The following is a 3,366-nucleotide window of genomic DNA, read 5'->3' on the forward strand; positions in this document are numbered from 1 at the left end:
AGAAGCAATCAAGGACCCCATGGTGGTTACTGGTACGTTTCTTCTCAATAACTCATATGCATGCATACTCTTCGATAGTGGAGCGGAGAGGAGTTTGTGAGCCATCAATTCAAACATTTACTTAAACAAGATCCCCAATTACTAAAAGACACATACGTTGTAGAAATGGCAAACGGAAAGGCAGAGAGCACTAGCGATATATACTCAGGGTGTACCCTCACTCTAGATAACCATTCGTTCAAAATCGATCTAATGCCGGTCACAATAAAAAGTTTCGACATCATCATTGGTATGGATTGGTTAGGTTCTAATCGTGCCGACATTTTATGTTACGAAAGGGCCGTTCGCCTTAATCTGCCAAATGGCGAAACCCTTCTCGTCTACGACGATAAACCCAGTACAAATCTACAAATCATTTCTTGCGTTAAGGCTCAAAAGTACCTCCGAAAGGAAAACCACGCCTTCTTAGCCCATGTCGTAGATAAGAAGAAAGGGGTGAAGGATATCAAAGACATTCCAGAAGTGTGCAACTTCCCCGACGTATTCCTAGAAGATCTGCCAGGTGTACCACTCGCACGACAAGTCGAATTCCGAATCGACTTGGTTCCCGGAGCTACACCCGTAGCCAAAGCTCCATATCGCCTCGCACCGACGGAAATGCAAGAACTGTATAGTCAGTTGAACGAACTATTAAGCAAGGGGTTCATCAGACCAAGCTTTTCATCCTGGGGAGCACCAGTCCTGTTTGTGAAAAAGAAGGATGGATCCTTTCGCATGTGCATCGACTACTGCGAGTTAAATAAGCTTACCATCAAAAACCGATACCCTCTACCCCGAATCGACGACCTCTTCGACCAACTTCAAGGAGCAAGCTACTTTTCAAAAATCGACCTGAGGTCGGGTTACCATCAGCTACGAGTTCAAGAGGAGGATATTCCCAAGACAGCTTTCAGAACGCGCTACGGCCATTACGAATTTGTGGTGATGCCCTTTGGTCTAACAAATGCACCTGCGGTGTTCATGGATCTAATGAACCGAGTGTGTCGACCCTTCTTAGACAAATTCGTAATCGTATTCATCGACGATATTTTGGTCTACTCACGAAGCAAGGGAGAGCACCGCCAACACCTGCGACAAGTGCTAGAGACGTTGAGAGCTGAGAAGCTTTATATTAAATTCTCTAAGTGCGAATTCTGGATCCGAGAAGTGGATTTCCTTGGTCATGTGGTCAGTGAGAGAGGGATACATGTGGACCCCTCCAAAATCAAGGCAATCGAGAACTGGTCAACACCTACAACGCCGACAGAAATCCGACAATTTTTAGGGCTCGCTGGATACTACCGAAGATTCATCCAAAACTTCTCCAAGATCGCTAAACCGCTCACCACCTTGACTCAAAAAGGTGTGATGTTTAAATGGGAAGATAAACAAGAAGCTGCCTTCTAAACGTTAAAACAGGCCCTGTGCAACACACCGGTCTTGTCTCTCCCAGAAGGAACCGAGGATTTCGTGGTATATTGCGATGCTTCGAATCAAGGTCTCGGATGTGTACTCATGCAGAGAGGTAAGGTCATCGCTTATGCGTCAAGATAACTTAAGACACACGAGGTTATATATACTACCCACGACCTTGAACTGGGAGCAGTAGTGTTCGCCCTAAAGATCTAGAGGCACTACCTCTACGGTACAAAGTGCACTATCTTCACCGATCACAAATGTCTTCAGCATATCCTCAATCAAAAAGAGCTCAACATGCGGCAGAGAAGATGGGTGGAGTTGCTGAACGACTACGAGTGTGAAATTCGCTATCATCCGGGCAAGGCAAATGTTGTAGCCGATGCCCTAAGCAGAAAGGAATATTCGGGTCGCCGGGTGAAGTCATTAACGATGACGAATCATTCACACCTGTCCACACAAATCAGGGAAGCTCAACTAGAAGCCTTGAAACCAGAAAATATGACAGGCGAGGCATTGAGAGGGATGGATAAGAACCTAGAAGTCAAGGACGATGGAACTCGTTACCTCATGAATCGGATCTGGACACCGAAGTTTGGTGGGTTCCGAGACGTTGTCATGAACGAAGCACACAAGACTCGATATTCCATACATCCAGGTTCGGATAAGATGTATCTAGACCTCAAGAAGTTGTACTGGTGGCCGAACATGAAAGCTGAGATTGCTACCTATGTGGGCAAGTGTCTGACTTGCGCCAAGGTCAAGGTAGAATATCAGAAACCCTCAGGACTACTACAACAGCCTGATATACCTGAGTGGAAGTGGGAACGAATAACCATGGACTTCATAACCAAGCTACCTAAGACGTCGGGCGGGCTTGATACCATATGGGTGATCGTAGACAGACTGACCAAATCAGCGCACTTCCTGCCGATAAAGGAAACCGACAAGATGGAGAAGTTGACTACAACGTACATCAAAGAGATTGTACGACTGCATGGCGTGCCAATATCCATTATCTCGGATAGAGATAGTAGATTTACATCGCAGTTTTGGCAGTCTTTACAGAAATCCCTGGGGACTAGGCTTGACATGAGTACGGCCTACCATCCACAGACCGACGGACAGAGCGAGCGAACCATACAAACGCTAGAAGACATGTTGAGAGCCTGTGTGATAGATTTTGGTAAAACATGGGATACCCATTTACCACTTATCGAATTCTCCTACAATAACAACTATCACACTAGCATCAAAGTCGCTCCATTGGAAGCTCTTTATGGTCGCAAGTGCCGATCACCCCTGTGTTGGGCAGAAGTGGGGGACACACAACTAGCTAGGGGGCAAGTCCCTAATAGCACCCTCACTGGTCCTGAAATCATAAGGGAGACCACAGAAAAGATTGTTCAAATTCGGGAAAGACGGAAAGCATCCCGAGATCGGCAAAAGAGTTACGCGGATAAGTGACACAAACCCTTGGATTTCCAGGTCGGTGATCGGGAACTACTGAAAGTTTCCCCTTGGAAAGGAATGATACGTTTCGGTAAACGTGGGAAACTCAACCCAAGGTACATCGGACCCTTCGAAATCCTTGCCAGGATTGGCCCAGTGGCATACAAACTCCGATTACACAAGAACTAATCACGTACATCCTACCTTCCACGTATCGAACTTAAAGAAATGCCTATCCGACGAAACCCTCGTGATACCCCTCGACGAAATTGAAGTTAACGAGAGTCTCCACTTCGTGGAAGAACCATTTGAAATCATGGATCGGGAGATCAAAAGAATGAAACAAAGTCGTATCCCCATCGTGAAGGTTCGTTGGAACGCTAAACGAGGACCCGAGTTCACCTAGGAACGCGAGGATCAAATGAAACAAAAATACCCACATCTCTTCCCGAACCCTTG

Source organism: Lactuca virosa, chromosome 9 (genome assembly GCF_052849685.1).
Source record: "Lactuca virosa cultivar CGN04683 chromosome 9, Lactuca_virosa_CGN04683_v6, whole genome shotgun sequence".
NCBI lineage: Eukaryota > Viridiplantae > Streptophyta > Magnoliopsida > Asterales > Asteraceae > Lactuca > Lactuca virosa.